Source organism: Hypanus sabinus, unplaced genomic scaffold (assembly GCF_030144855.1).
Source record: "Hypanus sabinus isolate sHypSab1 unplaced genomic scaffold, sHypSab1.hap1 scaffold_484, whole genome shotgun sequence".
Taxonomy (NCBI): Eukaryota; Metazoa; Chordata; class Chondrichthyes; order Myliobatiformes; family Dasyatidae; genus Hypanus; species Hypanus sabinus.
The window spans coordinates 299,005-322,102 of NW_026781354.1; the positions used below are offsets into that span (position 1 = coordinate 299,005).

At 43.2% G+C, this 23,098-nt stretch overlaps 2 non-coding genes across 2 annotated transcripts; both read right to left on the bottom strand.

Annotated features, from left to right (window-relative positions):
- Positions 1-16,497: 16,497 nt before the first annotated feature.
- Positions 16,498-16,570, bottom strand: trnav-cac (transfer RNA valine (anticodon CAC)). Its single transcript has one exon. It is a non-coding gene; the product is annotated as a tRNA-Val (tRNA).
- A 1,814-nt stretch (positions 16,571-18,384) lies between these two features.
- On the bottom strand, positions 18,385-18,478 carry trnai-uau (transfer RNA isoleucine (anticodon UAU)). The gene is made up of 2 exons: positions 18,441-18,478; positions 18,385-18,420 (listed from the first exon to the last, which is right to left on the bottom strand). It is a non-coding gene; the product is annotated as a tRNA-Ile (tRNA).
- Positions 18,479-23,098: the final 4,620 nt, after the last annotated feature.

Sequence of the window (23,098 nt, forward strand, 5' to 3'; positions counted from 1 at the left end):
TTAATAAGAAAGGCCGATTTATTCGGGAGAGCTTGTGTGGGCTTAGATCTATCTAACGAAGGGTTTAAGCAGCAGTTAAAATCCCCACCCATCATCAACATGTACTGATTCAAATTAGGAAAGGATGTAAACAGACACTTAAAAATTCAGGGCAGTCAGTGTTTGGAGCATAAACGTCAACTAAAGCAACTTTTTGATTAAAAAGTAAATTAGTAAGAAGCAAAAATCTACCTTATGGGTCCGAAATTGTTTCATAGTTTATAAAGGAGGTTGAAGAATCTATAAAAATGGAAAGGCCTCTTACTTTGGCTTGGGAATTCGAGTGATACAGTTTTTCCTTCCAAAACCTGAAAAAAACGTTCACGATCTATTTCCTCACATGTGTCTCCTGGACAAAGACAATATTAGCATTCAGTCGGTGGAATGCTTTGAATATTTTTTCCGTTTGACGGATGATTTAAACCATTAGTATTCCAAGAATCAAAATTAATAATCTTATCCATATTGCCAATATTTATTACAATTAACACATAAGGTTAAAAAAAAAGATGATCTCATGAATCCGGAAGAGGGAAGTAAGTTCAAGGAACAATCGGAAGTTCTGACATTGCAACCATTTTTGTAGTTTCGAGTCAGCCAATGACATATAACTAAGCGTGAAGCAAGCAAAAGGAAAGATCCCCCTCCCTCCACCCTCAAAACCCCAGGAAAAAAAAGCCAAAAAGAGGCAAGCAGGCAATCTAATACTAAATTCATCCCCATGTCTCAAGACGGCAACTCAAACACAAAAGAAAAAAAAGACACAAACCACCCATATTTTAAGAAAGGGTTAGTATAACAAATATTAAACTATAAGATTATTATTCTATATATATATATAAAAAAGATTTAAAAAAGTCAAAAAAATTTAAACTTATGTGACGTATCCCAGCACTAAGGTCTTTGGGGAAAAGAAACGACATCTTAGAAAAGTTTTTATTATAAAAAAACCCTTAATATTTAAACGTTAAAAGTATAAAAAATGTATATAAATTTAAAAGAAAAACCTAATGAGTTAGTTTCAGAACTAACAGAACAATAATATTAAAGGAACGAACTCAGGATAAACCAATAAAAACGGACGTTTACCGTTGGTAAGAAATACACTGTTAACAATCACGTAAAAAATCATCAAATTATAAAAGATCCAAATCTATAGACTAATGATTACATTAGTCAACCCGTAGTAAAAAAAAAGTACTATTCTTTAAGGAATGTTTGAGCATCCGCTGGAGATTTGAACAGCCGATAGGTCCCATCATTGAGGGTAACTCTCAATTGTACAGGAAATAACAGCGCTTGATTGTAGCCGTCCTGATGAATTTCCGACATAACCGATTTAAAAGCCATTCTTGCCCTTAAAACTTCGGGACTTTAGTCTTCCGGAATACGAAATTTGAAATCATTAAAACTGATCATACACTTTTTCCGGGAAGCCCGAATCAAACGTTCTTTGGTATGAGGATAATGGATCCGGAGTATCACTGGACTTGGTTTCGTACCTGAAGCTGGTTGAAAACGGGAAATGCGATGTGCACGGTCGATTATTGGAGAGGTATCTAGTACTTCTGAGCCGAAGACGTCTAATAAAAATTTAGAGAAAAATACAGTGAGATCACCGTTCTCAAAATTTTCCGGAGGCCCAATTATGTCTTTTGTCTTCGAGAGCGGTTTTCAAGATCAGTGATTTTAGATTTATAACGATCCAGCAGTTGGGACGTGGAAGCTTGCTGTTATTGCAGAGTTTCAATTTTGCGATCTTTCTGGCGAGCGGCATCTACAAGAACTAAAATTCTTGCTTGCTGTTGTTGTGAATCCAGTGTAATTGATTGAAGCTTTGCATCGACTGTCTTTAAAATTTCGTCGAACGTAGAAAGCTTTGAGGTTAATTTATTCTCCAGTTTTTCAAGTCTCTCGTCCATAAGTTTCGCTATTGCTTCCAGAGTTAACGGTTCTCTCGTCTGTTTCGATTCCTTTTGTTTGGACATTTCAACGGGTTGAAAATGATTTAAACGGATGAAAAAGATTTTATAAGTATGAACCCCTTTAGAATAGGTATAAACTGGTCAATTAGGGGGCGCTTATTGGTAGAAAAAAGCAAAAGGATTGGAGCGAAGCCTAAAACTGTTTCACTCCATAAGCGCCACCTTGAGACTCCTCGAGAATCAGCTTCTCGTGTTGCTTGTTAATAATCTGAATAAATCAGTTTTCACGGAATCCCGGCATTTTGGGGATGGGTTTGCTGAGCGTGCTGTGGAGCGTTGGTGAGAGTATCGCCTCCCTAAAATATGAACCATATTCAGATTTAATTAGAAAGCGAATGTGGATCATTTGTACATGATTTAAGAAAATCAATTTGAAAAGGAATAAACCGTGTGCTTATTTATTAGTTTTCATAGAAGGTACTCAAATATTTAGACGTAGATCTCTGACTCCTGTAAGGACTGATTTCCGTAACCAGGCATCTCGCGGGGTAACATCGAATATAATGTCTGCAGGATCGGGAATAGAAGATCGTCTTCTATTGCGGAGGGGTGTCTGGTCAATTGAGGAGGTTCTGGTACAGCTGAGTGGCACTGCCGATCACGAAATAAATGGAACCACACAACGTAAGCTAAACTAACACAGGATCTTTGAAAGGCTATGTAACGCCTTTCCAAAATTTGTATTCTTGTACTAATTACGGAGAAAGAATATTTTCTATTCTCAATATCTGCTGAAGTTTTTGGAGGCTGTTGTGCCGTATTCGAAAAGTTTTTGCCCCCCTTTTTCACTGATTCAGATGATACGGCTTGACAGATCTTGAAATATGGAATAAGGGTGTTATTGACCGTAGATCTCTGCTGATTTACAGAGATCCAGTGTTGGGTGCAAATAGTCTGGTTTCTTTAACATTGAAATGACGCTTGTCCTAATTCAATACTGTGTTCCATCTGGCCCATTCCACACATTCATACATTTTATTCCTACCTCGAAATAATTCTTATCATATACGAATGATAAACTTTCAGTTATCAGCATCGGGATGTTTTAAATGATATGTTTTATTTTCCTATCAAACTGAAAGCGCGGAACCTTTACAAAACGTTGCCTGTTGTAAGACGTGTGCGAGCTGGAACTGTTTTCTACTTCGGGGAGAAAGCCTTAGATGATCTTACATTTGTCTTGATCAATTCCCGGATAAGCGTCCAAGGAGACAGTATCAACGTTTTCAACTCTGCCCTGAAGTTAGTTTGGGTGGCTGCATAAATACACGTGCTTGTACAGGAACTCATGTTCGTGAGCAGAACCCCGGTTTGAGCAGCGATATATCGGGCAGAGTAATAGTCGCGATCAAAATACATGGTTAGGCTGGCGATAAAATCGGTGACTGCCGATGGCAGCCAAAATAGCATGAAGCTGCCCGATACACAGAACAGTAATATGATGCCCTTTTTCCTGTTTTCCATTTCCGGGTCACGTTCAATCTTACTCTTATGGGTTCGGAAGCCCCTCCGGGTTTTGCTGGCCAGCAAGATATGCCTGGCCGTCATCCCATTACATAGAATTATTAAACCAAAAGCACACACCAGGTTTTGAAAGGATTTTAATCTGCTGAGCGCGACGAACATTGGAGAGTTGAAGATGTCCAATTTCGGGCGAATACCCCACGAAATATTTCCAATTATCCGTTGAGGCTGAAATGCAAACAAGAGGGGTATATTCTCCAAACAAAGCCCCGCCAGTATTACTGCAGCCAGGATTCTGGCTGTCCTCACTCTGCAGTATTTTGTTTTAAACTTCTGACAACATATGGCAACATATCGATCACAGGTGAAGGCCACCGTGTACCACCGTGATAGTTCCAGAGTGACCGCCAGCACGTAGATCGTTGCTTTAAGGACTTCCGTATACTGCAGAAATGAACTTGACAGGCGGAATATTAAAATCTCATAGACAAGGACATTAATGAGAATGACCGATAGATCATCGTCATGCAGGCAGAGATGCATTTGGAAAGACCGCATTTTCCCCGGGACAGAATAATAATTGTTAACAAATTAGCTGCAACAGAAAAAAAGACACAACAGATAAAGACATCCCTGAAGGAGGAAGACTGGTGAATCTGACAACTTATTTCTGAAATATGTCCGGATGTATTTCTGTTTAGTACGGTGGTCTGAGGGTGAGCATAGGCAGGACAGAAAGGCACTTCGCATTGTGATCTTCACCAGCTGGAAACGGGCTGAAAAATAGCACGTATAATTTACTGGGAGCCTGGGTAATGTGCTGCCCTGCAGGAGGGTAAACCAGGTTACCATTGCATGGTGAATGGTAGGTTGTGAGGTGCTCCGCATAAAAGAAAAGGAGCTGTAAATACAGATTCATCATTCATTTAAAGTAAAACACTGGGTAAACACAGAGATCATTTTGCACATCGGCCGTCACAAATCAGGACTCTGAGCACTGGGGTGGAGTTATTCATTTGAAGTTGTACAATATGTAATTGAAGCCGAATTCGTAATATCGTTTAAATTTCTACTCACCTTCCTACGGGAATTATATCAAAATTCGTGACAGAGTTCAAAATATTTACAAGGATACTGACGGGAATGAGAAATCTTTGTATACATTAGGGGTATAATTGGTGTCAATGAATTTCAGCCATTTCCTCTCATATTGTGTGAAACTATTTTGAACGATCATAGGATTCGCGTGTAAGTTGAAATGCTTCGGGGGTAATCTGAGAGAGGTTATTTACTCAGAGGTTGCTGCGTGTGGAAACAGCTCCCTGCTGTGCGGACGTTGCGGGATCTATTGTACCACGTAAGATAAGCTTGTAAAGGGCCAAGGTGGGAGGGAGGTAGGGGAATATTAGTCAGGCGCCGGTAGATAGAACCACAGAGGTTCAGGTCGCCATGGCGGGCCGAATGGCCGCTTTTAGTGTTGTAGTACACTTTTATTCTCCGTCAGGCACGATGGAAAATGCATTCCCTCCTGAGCGAAACACTACTGCTATTTCAGTGATGGCATCCCTCCGTTCCCTTTGCACCGGACATGAGGAGACGCCCTCCTGTGTCCAGAGGAAAGTCTCCTCACCGGCCGTGTGGACAGGGAACGATACAGCGCCTATTGAGCATCTTGTATAATGGACACATTGCGGCGCATCTTCTGACCATACTTCATAAAGAATACCAATGTCCTGCCGAAGGCCGATAGTTGTTAGACACTGTATTAATACGACTTACCGGGTAAACCAAACACCACTAGAACGGGGTAACAAACGTCTTTCACCAGTAGGATCGCCGGTCGACTCATGTTCGATTGCTTGAATTATCTCCCATTGTGCATTTCACATCAGCGTGTGACTCGGAGAACGATACCCTGCTAATTTATGGGAAACACGAATTCTCCGTCACGGGTAGGCGGGTTGTGCAATGAATGACGTTACTTACAGCTTTTGAAAAAACAAGGGTTGATGTTCCGCTCCGGTGCCACCTGTTCCCCAGCTGATAGTCTGAGCAGCTGGATCATGAAGCTCCTTCATTCACATTCCACAACAGAGCACCCCCACCCCCGAGGGAGTGACGTCAGCGCTCCCCTCGCCTGCGGAGACCATCGCTCCGGGAGGGTCCTTTCCTTGTCCCACAGTAACTCAGTGAAGAGGTCCCGCTACGTTCCGTAACTGCATTTGTTACACAGCGTTCTGCTGATTCCCACTGACTGTAACATTACTGATGCTGCGCTTGCCTTTTCTTTTCACAGAATAATCACTCAATAGCCTTTCTCATCATGGATCCAGTCTGATGTCAACCCGTTAGTCTTTGTCCATCATTCCTTCCTGTGATTCCTTCCTGAATGTGACGTCATTGAAACCAAACAATTGATGCGGCAACCCGGCAATGGGGTAGTGACGCGACTCTAACGTCACTGATGATATATTCTGTTATAGCTGGTGGAGTTATATATGATATGGTTACTCCAAACAAGCAGATAGAAATCACCTCCATCAGCACTGAAAACGCTGATATTTAATCGTTTAAAGCCGTCTGTGCCTCCACATTACTTCAGTGTGGGGACCGAAGCCGCTTGTTCCCATGAAACTGCTCAGACTTCGTCGGAGAGATTACATTGTTGCACCTTCACTGGGCAATCAACATTACCAATGAAATAGAAGAGGATGTCAGTGAGACTTTCTTTCCGTTAGCTGAGATCAGTATGACCCGAGTATTCGCTACGATATTCCGGGTTTAAAGAGCCATGTGGAAGATTGTCTTACACCTTTCATCGTCAAGTATATGGGTGATAAGGAACTTCCTACATCATGCACTGTTGGAGGTAGGGAGACACAGAATTTTGTTTTTTTTTGTTATGATCTCATACAATATTATATACAAAGTTACCGGCTCAGTGCTGGCACCGGGGGTTAATGTGCTTGAGTGGAGCTAAGTCGGCGCCTCTGAAGGTGCCAGAATACAAGTTTGAGTGGTGATGCACACTGAACACTGTCAGTGATGCCCACTCCTGAAAAGTACATTTTGTAAATTAGATAAATTCGCGCAGTGTGGAAATGAACCACAGTGTGTATGTGCGCTGGCGGGTATGTGATACGAAACGGGAGTACGCCAGCAACCATGCAGAACCGCCACTGCTCGTGAGATAATGCCCACAGTTCATCAATGTACACATGCGTATGTCGGAGTACATCGGAATTAGGTCGATGATGTATGATATTCTGTCTGCCTTCGGGGCTGAGGTAAATCAAATGTCAAGTCCATCTCAGTGCCGGGGTTATTTACATTAAGCAATTCTCTACAAACATATCAGATAGTTTTGTAAATCAGCACGTCCGCCAATTTGAGCATCAGCCACTCTCAATGTGCATCATCATTCCACCAGATTCAAATTCTGTTACAATTGCGAAGACTTCAATTTTCAGGAAGTATCGGCGTTACAGGGAAGATACCAGCATGCATTGCGGACTGGCTGACGGACAGGAGGCGGCAGCGGCTGGCTGCCAGTGATTAGTGGTGTTCCTCAGAGGTCAGTATTGGGAACATACTTTTCCAACTTTTGTCAGTGATTTGGATAATGGAGTTGATGGCTTTGTGGCAAGATTTTCAGATGTTACAAAGATAGCAGGAGGGGTAGGTAGTGCTAAGATTACAGCAGAATTTAGACAAACTACAAGAATGGGCAAAAATGTGGCTGATGGAATATAGTGTGGAGAAAAGAATGTTCATCATTTTGGGAAAAGGAACAATACTGCGGACTGTTACCAAAATGGGGAAAAAAATCAAACATCAGGATGCAGATGAACTTGGGCGTCCCCGTGCAAGACTTGCAGAAGGTTAAGCTACAGGCTGAGTTTGTGGTAAAGAAGGCAAATGCAATGCCAGCATTTACTTCAGGTGGAACAGGATATAAAAGCAAGGAGATAATGCTGAGCCTTTATGAGTCAGTAGTGAGGCGCTCTTGGAGTGACGTCATCAGCTATGAGCCCCAGATCTCAGAAAGGATCCGTTGTTATTGGAGATAGTCAAGAGGACATTCGCGAGAATGATTCCGGGAAGAACTGGGTTGGCTTATGGAGAGCATTCGGCAGTTTTGGGTCTGTATTCATTGGAATTTAGAAGCATACACGGGGTTCTCACTGAAACCTAACGAATTTTGAAAGGACTAGACAGGTGGATGTGGTGGAGATGTTTCCTATAGTGGGGGTACCCAGAAGAGGGCACATCCTCAAATTTGATGGACCAACTTTTGGAACAGAGGCAAAGAGGATTTTCTTCAGCGCGTCCGTGGAATATCCTGCCACAGACTGAGGTGGAAGCCAAGTCCGTCGGTGTATTTAAGACAGAAGTTCATCGTTTCCTGATAGACCAGGGCATCGAAGGATGTGGTGAGAAGGCAGGTTTATAGAGTTGCGTGGGAGCCGGGGTCAGCCAAGATGAAATGGCGAAGCAGACACGATGGGCTGAAGGGCCTAATTATGTTGATGGTCCAAAGATCGCGTCAGAGTGAAATATCGAAATTGTTCAACACTCAAGTTCAATTTAATGCTGAAGTTCAGATATATTTTTGTTGATCTGTACACATGTATGCAGCGAAACGAAACAGGGACCAAGGTGCAAATCACTGAACGTATATCACAGACAGCACATAAAATAAAATATTAAAGCAATACAATAATATTAACAGGTAGAATCTGCTGTAGATATACAAGTTGACATAAAGTGCATACACGACATGTAGTTTGTTGAGGATAAATCTCAGGATCAGCGGACAAATCAAATCAGGCCGACTCAGAGAATCGTTTCAGCCTAAAGGACTTTATTTATACGTGATATCATGGAGAGTCTCTTTACCTAAGAGCGGTGCTTGGGGTTTCTGTTTGTCTTGCAGACCAGCTTCATTATATAGACGCAGAGTACGTGACTAAAAGCACTTAACAAGAGCATTGCTTGGCGTTGAACTTTGGACTAGATTTCAACAAATAACGTGACTTTGATCTCAGAATTTGATTGCAACAAACAGGAGCATTACTTAAATGCGGGGCCACAGCATCTTTCTTGGAATGACTTCAGCCGAATTCCAAGACCTGCAAAAACTTTAGATAAATTTTAAGAGCTTTCACAAGCGATTAAGTTAACCACTACATATCCAAAGAGTCTTAGATTCTTCAACAATTCCCTCGTTGTTGATCCTTTCAGATCAACACACCTCATGAGGTATTTCCTCCTCTTCCTCATAGGGGGTTCATATCCCTCCGGAAAGGCTACTTCTTTGCCAGGATGTATCTCCTTTGCCCACCAGTTTCGCTTACTGCGCATTTCTCTCATCCTCTGGGGTTTCATAGGCTCTTTTCATTAACTGGTCACAATACAATCGTAATGCTCCTCATGCCCAGCACCCTAAAACACATATCATTGCTACTATAATTATCCCATGGGTAATCCAGCTTCCCCAGCCAGAAAACCATTCCTTTATCATTTCCCGCCATTTCGGCCATGAACCAAAATCCTTATCCTTATCCCTATCTTCCTAATCTCCTTAATCTTTCCCCTTATGTGTTGACTAAGGTCAGTTATGTTTTCTGAGGCATCGGGAATATACGTACAACATTCCTGCCCTACCACGGCGCTTGTCCCTCCTTTTTCGGCTCAGAGAATGTCCAGGGCCATTCTATTTTGGAATGCTACCATTCTAAGTGCAACTACCTCTGCTGTTAGGTCTTTCACCTGCGTCACTTCCACGTCAGTTAGGACATCGGCAGTGCCATTGGCCAATTTCTCTCGAGCAGTTGCCATATTAACAATTTCTCGCGAATTTCGGACCACGCCTTTTGAGGGAAATGCTACCATCTAAAACCTTTCACTTTCACTTATCCCTCGCTTACTTCGCCTTCAAAAAGGAAGTTGCGTTATATCTTTTATAGGATGCATGGAGGGCACTATGTGGGCCAGATAACAGCAGCCCGTCCACTTTCCTGGGGGCACATTCCCACTTTCAACTGGCGGCCCTGGAAGCCAAGGATAAGCTCCTTCCCTTATAGCCAGTAGGTTCCATTAGGATTAAGCGGAGGAGGACCCACTGTCCGTTCAGTACAAGAACTGTTACTCAAAAATGTCCCATTTCCCCTGCCGTACTCCAATAACAAATTCCATTTACAGATGTCCGAGTATTTACTGACTGAAAGGAGGGCATCCTTTTTCCCTCCGTCGGGGTAGGGAAGTACCATCCTTTTCAATAGGTACATCCACAATCCCCTTCGCTGACATCACAGTCCTTCTGCCAGTCTCTCTTTCTAAAGCTGGAATAGGATGTGTCAAATAGGTTCATAAGTTGCACCGAAAGCATTTCGCTTCCGCTCATGGGGATTCCTTCCAGGGACGTTCACTAGGCGACATGCTGAGGAATCTTTACACACACCCAACAAGAGTCCAACTCTTCCCCTTAACGACTGGCATGAGTGTGACATAAAGACAAAGGAGTATTTCTGTTCAAGGCCACACTGACTCCCCGCAGTATCAGTCCCCATAAAAACATCTGGCTTGTCAGCTCCATGCTTTCTTGTCCTCCAACTCCTGGTGCCGTTTGCACCTCGTAGCGTGAATCCATCTCCTTTTCCTTCAACCTTCACCGCAGTTCGGGTTATTATCAGCACTGTGTAAGGGCGCTTCCACCTAGGAGACAGAGAGAGCTTTCTTTACCCCATCACCGGGTTGGAAAGGATGAATGTTCTCGCTTCCCACAGGGGTCTGCGCCTGTCTCACTCACTCATGCGGTTCGGCGGTCGTTTTGCACAATGCTTGCGCATGCGCTGGGGTCTGTTCATCGTTCCAGATCAGGGCCAGTCTCTCAGTGGTGACAGGGGTTCGAATGACAGTAGTCACGCGGCGCCCCATAAGGATTTCATGAGGGGTCAGACCAGTGGCCCTATTTTTCCTGTTCTGCATAGAGTATAACATTATCGAGGGAGCCCCCTGCCTGAATAGATGATTGTCCCGGCGCACTTTAAACAGGGCTACTTTCAGTTTCCCATTCATCCTTTCTACTATCCCTGAGGATTGGGGCTGATAAAGGATATGTAATTTTCATTGGAACCCCATGGCCCGTACCAAATCATTCAGCATTCGACCCGTGAAATGTGTTCCCCTATCACTGTTTATTCCCATGGGTATTCCGTACCGGGGTATTATTTCGCTCCATTATATCTTTACCACTTTTCGAGCATCATCCTTTCGTGTGGGGTAGGCCTCCACCCATCGAGTGAACATGTCATCTATCACTAACCTGTATTTATGTCCCGACGCCGGCGGCGCATACACGAAATCAATTTGAAAATTTTCAATCTGCATTTTAGGCATCGGGAGATGCTCGAGTTTCGCCGGCGATTTGCACTAATTATGGCTCTGTCAAATTATTCACGCACGAACAATTTCCTGTATTGTTGATGTTATCCGGGAGCCTACCATTGCTGATAGATTGCATGCTGCATTCCCCCCTTTGCCCATGTGGGCCTGTGTATGGGCCAGGTGGCACGGGGGCAAAAACAAGCTTGGAGGACACACCACCCTCCCGTCGGGGTGGAACCAAAAACCATCTTTATAGTGTCAGTGCGCCATTTGCCATGCCCGCTTTTCCTGGGGACTAGAATTCTGCAGTGCCGCCGGAAGCTCAGAGGGCCCTACGGCAGAGAGAGGCGTCGGTTGCGATTCGCAAAGGCCTTGTAAAATAGGCTGTTGAGTTAAAACAAATTTCTTTGCGGTTTGGTCCTCTCGGGAATTTCACATCAAAGTCCATCACATCAAAAGATGTGTATTTCTCACTGTTCCGGACATTTACAGAGACAAGTGTGTATAAAGCGTCCGAAAGACCATTCGAGACCCGGGTCACCCCAATCACAAACTGTTCCAGCTTCTGCCATCCCGGAAACGGTACTGCAGCATAAAAGCCAGGACCAACGGGCTCCAGGACAGCTCCTTCCACCAGAATATCTGACTGGATAATTCATGCTGGCACAACTGTATGTCTATGTTATATTAAGTATAGAGTTCTACATATATTTATTATAAATTACTATAAATTTGCGCATTGTACATTTAGACTGAGATATAACGTAAGGATTTTTGCTCCTTGTGTATGTGAAGAGTGTAACTAATAAAGTTGTCAATCTAATAAAGAATATTTAAATATCCTTTTTTATACCTCCATTTAAAAATGCTTGATTCATTGAAAATTTGGCATATTTTACAAAGTAGATGTGTTTGAATATAAACCAGTTAAAATGGACTCCAGGCATTTGCACACCTGGCCACTGCTCATTGCACAACTGAAAATACTCACAAGTTCTCGGGTTTAAACTTCACGAGATTGATACTTTCAACGCCGCACGATCAGAGCGTCTGAGGTGCCTATAAATATAATTCCATTCTCCTGTGGTTGGGGCACATCGCTTGGAGCCTTCCTTATCCATGCCCAGGAATTCTGGTAACCATGGCAGCCAAGGAAAATAGAACTGGAAACGTGTGAAACTTAAGCAGGGATCGTAAAGCTCACAACAATAAAACTCAAACGTTGAAGAGCTGACGCGATGGCCGCGTGGTTAAGGCGATGAATGGCTAATCCATTGTGTTTGCACGTGTGGGTTGGAATAACATTCTCGTCGCGACGGGTTTTTCTCGGGGATGAAATATTGAATCCAGAGCCTTCACCTTTTGTCACACAGAGTGCTTGGCTGGGAATCATGAATATCAACGCTTTTCTATTAAAGTTTGTTAATAAATTTGGCCATAATACCAGAAGATATAGATGCAGAATTCAGCCATTCCGTCCATTCCATCATGGCTGATATATTTTCTCTCAATGCCATTCTCCTGACTTCTCGCCGTCACCTTTGACACGCTTCGTAATCAAGAACCTGACAATCTCCGCTGAAAAATGGGATTGTGTTTAAAAGCCGAGAGGTAATGTTACCGCATTTTTGGACCCTGGTCTGACCCCACTTGGAGTACTGTACACAGTTCTGGTCACCACACTAAACGAAGGATGCTGAAACTATTGAAAGGGTGCAAAGGAGATTTACACGGATGTTGCCTGGATGGGAGAGCATGCCGTATGACAATAGGTTGAGTGAACTCGGCAATTTCTCCTTGGAGCGATGGAGCATGACAGGTGACCTGATAGAGGTGTATAAGAGGATGAGAGTCATTGATCATGTGGACAGTCAGAGGCTCTTTTCCAGAGCTGAAATGGCTAGCACGAGAGGGCACAGTTTTCAGGTGCTTGGGAGTAGGTACAGAGATGTCAGGTTTAGGGGTTTTTTTTCGCAGAGAGTGGTGATTACGTGGAATGGGTTGCCGGCGATGATGGTGGGGGCGGATATAAAAGGGTCTTTTAACAGCCTCCTGGACAGGTACATGAAGCTTAGAAAAATAGAGTGCTATATATAGCCACAGGTAATTTCTAAATTATACTCATGTTCGGCTCAGGTGTGTGGGCCGATGGGCCTGTATTATGCTGTAGGATTTCTAAGTTTCTGAAATATTACCAACTGAGTTGACTCCACAGATGTCCCCGCAATGAAATCCACATATCGATAGCCTTCTGGTGACACAACCTTTTCCTCATCCCTGTCCTAAAGGGCGTCCTAATATTCTGAGGTTGTGCTCTCTTGACTCTAAACTCACCCACAATTGGAATCATCCTTTCCATGTCCAGTCTACCTAGGCCTTTCAGTACTTGATAGTTTCCAAAGAAAACCCTAACTCCTTCCTCTAATCTCCAGCGAGTACAGAGGCAGAGCCATAAAACCATCCTAGTACATTAAAGCTTTCGTTCCAGGATCATTCTTGTCACCGTCCTCTGGACTCTTTCCAATGCCAGGACATCAGTTCTTAGATAAGGGACACAGGCTGTTCATCTTGTTCCAGGCGCGGTCTGACCAATGCATTATACAGACTCAACATTACAGCCTCACTCTTGTACTCTGGTTCTCTCCAAATGAATGGTGACATTGCATTTGTCGTCCTTACTACCAACTCAGCCTGCATTTACCCTTTCGACAATCCTGCACAGGATCTCCCAATTGTCTTTGCATCTTCTATATTTGAATTTATATCCCATTTAGAATCTTGTCTATGCTTTCAACAAAGTGTACAGTCTGAACTCCTTATCCGCGGATTCCGCATGCGCGTATTCAACCAACCGTGAATCGAGAAAACCCGGAGGATCTTTCTCCAGCACTCCTTGTTTGAGCATGTACAGACTATTTTTTCTTGTCATTATTCCCTAAGCATTGCAGTATACCAACTATTTACATTGTATTAGGTATGAAAAGTAATCTAGAGATGATTTAAAAGTACAGGCTGTTTCTGGGTTATGAGGTCCGTTCTTGAGTCCGTTTTTAAAACGGATTTGAAGTCGGAACAGGCATATCGGTTTATGTAGCGTCAGTTAGTCAAACGTTTGTCTTAGTATATAGTATATATTTTACCTTTCTATGCATATAGAACAAATAAGAAATGTTCTATTTTAAATTCATCAGTCCGTAGGACTTGATTCCAAAATGCATCAGGCTTGTGTAGATGTTCCTTTTGAAACGTCTGACGCTGAATTTTGTGGTGAGGACGCGGGAAAGGTTTTCTTCTGATATCTCTTCCATGACGGTTATATTTGTGCAGGTGTCGCTGCAGAGTAGAACAGTGCGCCACTACTCCAGAGGCTGCTACATCTTCCTGAAGGTCTCTTGTAGTCAGCCGGAGGTTTTGTTTTGCCTTTCCAGCAATCCTACGAGCAGTTCCCTCCGAAAGTTTTCTTGGTCTTCCAGACCGTTCCTGTTAACTGACATTTACTAATTACATTACGAACTGAGTAAACGGCTACCTGAAAACGCTTTGCTATCTTCTTCTAGCCTTCTCTTGTTTTGGGGCATCATTTATTTATTTTCTAAGCAGCTGTCAGGAGGAGCCCATGGTTGTTGATTGTTGAGGAGTCAGGGTATTTATGAAGCTTTGAAATGTGCATCCCCTGGCCTTTCCTAACCACGACTGTAAACACGCCATAGCCCTCACAAGCTCATAAAGGTCTGAGACATTGGTAAAGGTTATCTGAGATCTCAAATCTCTTGGGGTGCCCAAGCTTTTGCTTGGTGATCCTTTTATTTTCTTTCACTCTAAAATCGTACAAAACGAAAATAATACACTAATCTTGCTTAAAATGCAGAAAAAAAAGAATGTTTCATCTTTAACTTTATGACTTTTGGAGTTCAGTTCATCTTCTACTCACTGAACTATTCACAGTAGCAGAAACTTTGACCAGGGCTGCCCGAACATTTGCATGTCACTGTACAGGAGGCCGTGGGAAAGAGGCACAGGATCCGGACCGAAGAAGCACAAAACCTCAAATGTTGCCATGGAATTTTACATGCAAACTCGTGACTGCTGAGCAGGACAAATTACCACTGTCAATACACCATCCATCTGTTCATTAACGTCCAATGGCGAGGTTTTATTTTCGAACTGTACTCCATTGATATCCCAGTATACATTTTCAGTGATCACTTTTCAGTGGCATACATTTCAAACATTTTACATCACTGTGGGGATCCTGGAGTAAAGCATCATTACGTTGCCGAAATGTTAAATAATATAATTGTGGTCGGTTTGATTATAATGACCGTCCATAAGGTTTTAATAAGGTGATAGAGTTAAGAGTGTAACCTGGGAATATTGGGAGTTATTTCAGAGGAACTCTACACGGGCTGCGCGTTGAGTCAGGGGCAGAGCGTATTCCGAGATAAGTATTTATTCCTGATGTTCACGTTGCGGGAGAACCTCTACGGCCAGTTACTGACCCTTATGCAGGGGCGGAATATTTCGCCCATGTTTGAATTTTACATGGAATCACAACAACTTCGACATATTGAAAAGGACTGTGATCCCAACTATGTACCGATATGTGATCTCCCACCGTCACCTCGTCTCAAAACTAAACAGTACCCGGTTTTCCTGTTTTACATCACCGTCATTGTACAGGAAGGTTTTAACCATACTTTTCCACATTCCCGCAGAACCACGATGTCAGCGTTGTGATCAGTCCTTCCTCCTTCCTCCTTGGTCCTTTAACTGGACTGGAATGTGCGATACCAGTGGTAAGATATTTGGCTTCTGTCTGCGCTGCAATATCATCGGAAGATCGCAGATTCGAGACCTGAAAACTTTAGGTGCTGATGTTACCAACTGTTTCCACCGCGGCTTAAACTGTACGAAGCACCAATATTTGAGCGGTTGACGTGGGGTGGCTGTGGTGCTGCTCGCGACAGAGAAAACAAGGAGAAGCAGAGTGACTAAATGTGTGTGTGTGTGTGTGTGTGTGTGTGTGTGTGTGTGTGTGTGTGTGTGTGTGTGTATTTGAGTGTGCGTGTGTGTGAGAGAGGGAGAGATAGAGAGAGAGATGGGGTGAGGCAGACTGAAAAGGTGGAACCTAGAATACTGTGGTGGAGAATTTGAACAGCGAGTATGTATGGTGAGACTAGGAAAGCGTGGAAAACAGGGGGGAGGAAAAAGAAAGCGATTTCATATTTTAAAGTAGGTTTGAAATTTTGCAGCACACGGTTATTCTTCCCGATGTTTGTCTGGATGGGAACATTTGAGATGTGAGCTCCGTTGAAACCACAATGCATCCTCATGCGACAATACATGATAATAGGGTTGAAGGCTGATTCTCCCGTTACGCAGTGTTCGTTATCCACGAACTTCCTTAGGTTTAAATCCATTTATGTTCTCCTGTAGATTATATATAAGTTCTATTAATTCTTCTTTATTTAATTTATCTTTGCCAGGTTTGAAAAACAATGCGCTTTGCTAGAAAAGCGAATGTTCATTATATTTACACCTGGATGCTCATGACAATACACTTGAGCACAAAATGAAAAGTTGAGTCTCAAGTTCATTTGAAGCACTGAAGCCCAAACAATGTTTCTGCGCGGGATTGAACTGGGGACCTTTCGCGTGTGAAGCGAATGTGATAACCACTACACCACAGAAACCGTGCAAAGCGCTCAATGCTTTGCGCTCTTGAGCAATGACCCGAAGCACCCCCTCCCCGCCCTGCTCTGAAATGCAGCAATAAGAACAAAACATTGCCCTTTTTTCCTTCCCGTTTTCAGTAACACGTATTAAGTAGGTTAGGACTTTATTTGATTGAGCGTAGAAGAATGAAGGGAGACTTGATAGAGGTATCTAAAATTATGATGGGTATAGATAGAGTGAATGCAAGCAGGCTTTTTACACTGAGGCCAGTGGAGAAAAAAATCAGAGGACATCGGTTAAGGGCGACAGTTTAAAGGGAACATTGGGGGGGGGGGTTTCACACAAAGAGTGGTGGGAGTGTGGAATGAGCTGCCAGATGAAGTAGTAAATACAGGCTCACTTTTAACATTTAATTAAAACTTGGATAGGTACATGGATGCGAGGTCTATGGAGTGATATGGGCCAGGTGTAGGTCAGTGGGACAAGGCAGGAAAATGGTTCAGCACCGCCAAGAAGGGTCAAAAGACCTGTTTTTGTGCTGTGATGTTCGATGGTTCTCTGGTTATGCGCCATATACAGAGATATGCATTAACAACTTCCTGTGGGGTGTTGGTTAAGGCGCGACATGTGACAGTTAACTGAAATGTGTTGTATTAATAGGCAAGGAATTAAAACATCTTCTGTACTCTAGCTTCCAGTAGTCTCCACAGGGTGGCGCTCGGGCTCACGTGCTAAATTTAACAATGCTTTCAGCTTTCTTACCCTGTCTGCCTCGTCCGTTCTCTTCACCTCAGATTACAAATTAAATGAAGGAAGTGAGTGAACCACGTGCCGATACGTTTATATACAACAGGACGCGTTACAAGCCAGGGTTACTTGTGAGATGATGCCAGCTGTATAGTAACGAATCACGGCTAATCATCCCACCGAGTCCGCACGGACACCAGACACACCGTCACACTGATATTTCATTAATGGTCACGGTCCAATCTGTTCCGTGGGATCGCAACCAGACCAAAACATCATCGGCCAATTAAACAACCTATTGTGAAGGAAAATTATTTTGGTAACAACAGCCTTCAGGAACGGAGCGGCATGTCGATCAGCTCTGAGGTCGCAGTACAGTGATCTTTCTCCAGCCGGAAGGACGTCAGCAGAAACGACGGAGCTGTCGTCTCTTTAACAGAGGCTTGCTGAACTCCGGATACGTGAGAATTGTTTTATAAATCGGTATAGGCGAATTCAGATTCATGCTGATAAAGGGGGAGAGAGATATCAGCATCTCCATACCATTTGTACCTATTGAGGCTACGATTAATATCTCTTTTTTTTCGCAGATGCCTGAAACAATTCGCCGATGCAAGTAAATATTGAGTTTAATTGACAACACAACGAACCAAGATGAGGTGTAATTAGAGGGTTTCTGACGCATAGTTTTAGGAAAGGTAGAGATCTTTGCTTCAGCATTTGGTTAATTGAACTAAGAAGACAGGAATGTGGGGGACATTTCTGCCTTAATTCAGCAAAGGAACCATCTGCTCGGACACTTTCAACAACGGGAAGTGAGGCTGCGCGTGTTGAACTAAAGAACCAAACAGGCAGATTGTTTGTAGCCCTGCGAGCACATGCCTTTTAGTGAATGAGGGAGGATCTCTTGCAACGTTTGTAAACTTACACTCTCTTGCTCAGATCACACTCAAAGGTGCATCGATTCGCAGTTAAATACAAATAACAATCTCAGAAGCACATAAACAAATGTAACATTTTAGTGGAATGCTCAGCTTCAGAGACGCTTAGTCACTCGGGCACTGCAAGCATTAAAAATCACGAGTGCTCTAGGTGAGAGTCGAACTCACAGCCTCGGCATTTCTCCGCCGTGTACTGCCATATAAGTACCGCGCGCTAACCGATTGCGCCACCAGAGCCCAGTGCTGCAAAGGCGTGTTTTTACATAAGGAAAGAAAATTTAGGAAAAAATTACAGATATAGAGCCTAAAAACATACAGCACGTGAAAAGGCCGTTCGGCCACAATGTATTGCCATACTAGCTAAAAAGCAAATCAAAGGCACTCAAACTCTAATCCCTCCTTCCACACTGTCCATATCCCTCAACCTTCCTTACATCCATGTGCATATCGAGTCAGCAAATGTGCACATCAAATACCACCTATAAATTTGCTGATAATGCAAACATTGTTGGTCGAATCTCAGATGGAGTCGAGACAGCGAACGGGGGCGAGATATGTCAACTAGTTGAGTGGTGTCGCAGCGACAACCTTGCAATGAATGTCAGTAAGACGAAAGATCTCATTGTGTACTTCAGGAAGGAGAGAGATACCAATCCTCATAGAGGGATCAGAAGTGGAGAGAGGGAGCAGTTTTTCAGGTTCCTTGGTGTTAAGATCTCTGAGGACTTAACCTGGTCCCGTCATATCGATGCAGTTATAAAGAAGGCAAGACAGCGGCTATCCAGTACTTCATTAGGAGATTAATGAATGAACTCAAAAAACTGCTGGAGAACATTCTGACAGGCTGCATCATTGTCTGGTATGGTGGGGGGGGGGGGGGAGGTGTTACTACGATACCGGAAGGGAAGATGGGGAGATGGGGAGCCTTATGATCATGCGGATGTAAGCAGAGAGCTATGGATGGTGGAGAACAAGTGAGCACTCGGTACTCAGTAGGCGAACTTTTCATGAGCAATGGTGGCAGGCGACAATTACAGTCTGAGTATTAAAGGAACAGCGGCATCTCACCATTCTCCGGCGGAAAGCAGAGACGAGACTTGGATGGCAGTGTCGCAAGGATTGGGCGGTGGAACGAACCCAGGTGCTGAAAACGGGCGCGGAGGCCGAGTCGGGAGGCGATACCGTCGTAGCGAGCGTGGAATGGGTGCCAAGGAACTTTACCCGGAGTCTTGGTTTCAGTACAGAATTCAGAAACGATGCTAGACTTAGAACTGATCGTCCTAAGAGCCATGGGGTGAGGTTACTCGTGCACGGGTCGACCAACGAACTGGCAGCTCCGAGTTGTGATCACAGGGTTTTTAAACTGCATTTGCTGATGGAAAGCAGGTGTTTGTAGTTAGTCGAACCTGGAAATGATTGGTAACTAAACGAGGTGATTAAGGCACAATTCCTGAACCAAGTGCTGGAAGGGACTATGACAGGCAGCCTTTGTTATGTTGGAAAATGACACTGGAGCTCTTCCTAGTTGGGAACTGATCGGTACTTGAAGTTAATCTTCATCCGCTCTTGAATCTTTCTTTGTACGCTGTTACTCTGTATGTCCAGACGCTGAAAACTTGAATTCTCATTATAGTTGATTTTCTGCTCGCAGTGGTTCAATTTCTCAGCCAGATCATGTGAACCTTGACTTACCCTTTGTACTGTAGGTCCCTCCAATAATATATCATCAATGCCGTTACATCTGGGGCACCAAGTGAGAGATTGCTAGTTACCGACCCGCTGGCTAATGGATCATGACATTCAGTCTGCCTTGTTAAATCGGTTCAGTAAGACTGAGAAAATAATCATTTCCAAACTCCACAAGTGTTTCTCATTGATAATCTGCTTCTGAATTCCACTCCATCAAATTCGCAATATTGACACAGCAGCATATAGTTAGAGGGACAAACAGACAAAAACAGACAGCAGAGGACAGGGAGCCAGACAGACGAATAGATAGATAGATAGATAGATAGATAGATAGATAGATAGATAGATAGATAGATAGATAGATAGATAGATAGATAGATAGATAGATAGATAGATAGATAGATAGATAGATAGATAGATAGATAGATAGATAGATAGATAGATAGATAGATAGATAGATAGATGGATGGATGGATAGATAGATAGAAAGAAAGATAGATAGATAGATAGAGATAGATAGATAGATAGATAGATAGATAGATAGATAGATAGATAGATAGATAGATAGATAGATAGATAGATAGATAGATAGATAGATAGATAGACAGATAGATAGATAGAAAGAAACACAGAGACAGTTATCAGTTTTTGCTCACAGTGTGGATAAAGGGGTGACCGGTGGAACGCTATCGATGTGTTCAACCCTGGCCTGGGTTGAGAGCGTTACCGTGGAAGATTGGCATTCTGCTTCCTGTGGTCACGAGTAGGTGATTTTTAAATAAGTTTCGGGAACAGGAGGACGACGTGGAGGATCGGCATCGCCATTGGAAGACAAACCAACACTCCAACTCTCTCTCTCCAACTCTACTCAAACCAGATTCCAGAACTAAACTGATTACTTACCATCCCACCGTGAGACTGTATCACCCGATAACCTGAGCTGGGGAAGATTGGGAACCTTATTCACACACACACACACAAATATATATATAGCCCACTCATCCCAGAGTCGGAAATGGCCGAGGGATCAGAGGGCTGTCATGTTACAAAGTGTGTTGAAGGGAAAGGCTCAGCAGGCGTATTCTGCCCTAACACTTGAACAGTCAAAGAATTATGATACAGTGAAACACGGAGTGCTTAATGTCCATGAGTTGGTTCCGGAGGCATATAAACAAATTTCAGAGATTTAACGAAGTCCGGGAGCCAAACTTATATGGAGTTTGCCCATGAGAAACAGGTGTACCTCAAGGGCTGGTATAGCTCGAGGGGGTAACTGAGGGTTTGGGCAGCTTGAAAGAGCTGGTTGTGACTGAAGACTTTAAGAGGTGTGTTCCCGATGATGTAAGGGCATACCGAGATGGAAAGGATGCCACTACCTTGATTTACTCCGGATGGGAGTTTCCCAGAGAGTAACTGGGAGGGTCGGGGGAACCTGGAATTTGAAACTGCGACTGGTATTGAAAGCTTAGAAGAGGCAGCTGTCCCGATTGCTGTATTCAGTTTGTTGATGCACCTGTGAATTTCCAGGGTGTTGAACCTTGTGTTAAAACTCAGTTAAGGTCTGAGGTGTCTGACTCGGTTAAAAAGGAATGCAGTATTTTTGAGCCAGATGGACTTGGTTCGGTAAATAAAGGGTTAAACTTGGTGCCAGTGGAAATTGAGGATTTTCAGTTATTTGTGTTAGACGGTGTTCTAAAAGTTGGTGATGAGTTGAAAGTTGGTGATGTGAATCTTAATAGAAATATGTAGAAAGAAGCTGTTTCTGAATTTTTGAATAAAGAATTTGGGAAGTTTGAACTGGCTTCGCGACCTTTAATCCTGCTTGCAGGTCAAAGGACTGTAAAAGTCTGTGAAATTCTGTTGAATTTTGTTTTCGCAGTAGGAAGTAAACACCTTCAAGGTTGTGGAGTTGTTTTCACGATTGCATTGAGAAGAGAAAGGATTGTTTTGGTTTTGAGAGACCACCTGACTGGGTTACTGTAGACACGAGTCAAGCTAAAAGTCGAAAGTACAGAATGTATGGGCTGTTTTGAATTTTTATAATGTAAACGTGGTCTTCGCAAGCTTAGTGATGGTAGTGAATTTGGTAAATATTAGGCTGGCACCGATCCAGGGTGAAGTTTATTCAGCAGTACAGATAACAAGCAAGCTTGTGTCTGACGACACACGCACAGATACTGATGTGAACCGCACATGCGCAGTGACCCGAAGCATGTCTGCAGAAGCTGCTGACGCAGTTAGCAAAGGCAGTGGTTTAATTTATGAGAATTTGTCAGAGACTTTTCTGCCTTCCATGTTGCATCAGGATCTGGGAAGTAAGGAGGGTGAGAAAGGTTTGTCCTTGTCCTGGGATGAATTTATAGCGGAACAAAGTCGAGATTCTGAAATTGCTGCGCTGAAGGAGACAGCTCTCACAGAAGAGGAGGTTCAGAGAGAGTCAGTAGGATATTATCTTAAGGATGGGGTGTTACTGAGGAAGTGGAGATCACCTACTGTTATGACAACGGAGGAGATTCTGGTGTCTGGTACTGGGATACCACAGCTCCATGTAGTTTCCACAAGACTCAGAAATTTTGATGTTTTGAAAAATCTTGATGGAAAGACTCAGCATTTGCAGTCAAAGAAACGAAAACAACTGAAGAGTTTAATTACCAAGTATAAAGATTTATTCCCTAACATTCCAAGACCGTGTACGGCTGCGGTGCGTGACATAATTGTAGATGAAGTTGATCCCATTAAGCAGCACCCTTACAGAATGAACCAAAACAAAAATAAATGAAATATATGTTAACAGCCGGCATAATTAGGGCATCCACTTCAGACTGGGCGTCACCGTGCGTGATTGTCCCAACGTCGGATGGGAGTATGAGATTCTGTACTGATTACAGAAAAGTTAATGCAGTAACTAAGGCAGATGCTTATCCCATCCCAAGAGTGGATGACTGTATTGACAGAGTGGGGAAGGCTAAATACCTTACAAAGATTGACCTGTGGAAAGGTTACTGGAGTGTTCCTTTAACAGAAAGGGCTAAAGAAATTTCTTCATATGTGACACCATCTGGATTGTATGAGGACAATGTTTTATCATTTGAGATAAAAAATGCTCCAAGGATGTTCCAAAGGATGATGAAATCAGTGATTCAAGGTTTAGTGAATACTAGGGTTTAT